The 722-nt window shown below is 45.4% G+C and overlaps 1 non-coding gene across 1 annotated transcript; it reads left to right on the plus strand.

Annotated features, from left to right (window-relative positions):
- Nucleotides 1-427: 427 nt before the first annotated feature.
- Nucleotides 428-500, plus strand: trnai-uau (transfer RNA isoleucine (anticodon UAU)). The gene has a single exon. It is a non-coding gene; the product is annotated as a tRNA-Ile (tRNA).
- The last annotated feature ends 222 nt before the right edge of the window (nt 501-722 follow it).

The following is a 722-nucleotide window of genomic DNA, read 5'->3' on the forward strand; positions in this document are numbered from 1 at the left end:
TCTGGCGCACTAACCTGGTTTCAATCCTCGATCAATGCATCGCATAAAAATAATTGCCGTCTGTGAGACGATTAATAATTGCTGTAATCACCATGAATACCAATACTTTCTGTGATAGACCGAGCTTACAGACTATCTGGCTTCTCCTGCCCTTTGCCAGGCACGTGTTCGGGGTTTAATTTTGTAAACTGGGTGAGTTCGCTGATCGCGGGGAGACGGTAGGAGCCTCTGTGGCCCCACTGTGAGGATGTGCAAGTGAACATCGTGGCTGGGTGATTGGTGACATTTCTGTAAAGGGCAGCGGAGGAGAAGGATTGAGAACTTTCAGTGTGGGACAGAAGTTGTTTAAGGTGAGACAACACATTCCCGATCAGCACAGAGGGAGCTCACTGGTCAGCTCCCCTCTGTTGGGTGCGTTGTACCAGAGGTTTCTGTAGTGTAGTGGTTATCACGTTTTCTTTATATGTAAAAGGGCCATGGTTCGATCCTGGGCAGAAACATCATGTTTAAACTTTCTGTGGATGAAAATTCGGATGCGAGTTTCGTCTCGCTGAAAATGCTGCCTGACCTGCTGAGATTTCCAGCGTTTGCTGTATTTATTTGTTATTTATTCTTCTGGCAAAAGGGCTCCCATATTCCTTAATTGCTTTTTATTTCACTTCAATAAATAGAAAACTTTGAGTGAGAGAAAACGGATCCACCAAGGACCTTTCGCGTGTGAG

The sequence above is a fragment of the Pristiophorus japonicus genome, chromosome 25, assembly GCF_044704955.1.
Source record: "Pristiophorus japonicus isolate sPriJap1 chromosome 25, sPriJap1.hap1, whole genome shotgun sequence".
Classification (NCBI taxonomy): domain Eukaryota; kingdom Metazoa; phylum Chordata; class Chondrichthyes; family Pristiophoridae; genus Pristiophorus; species Pristiophorus japonicus.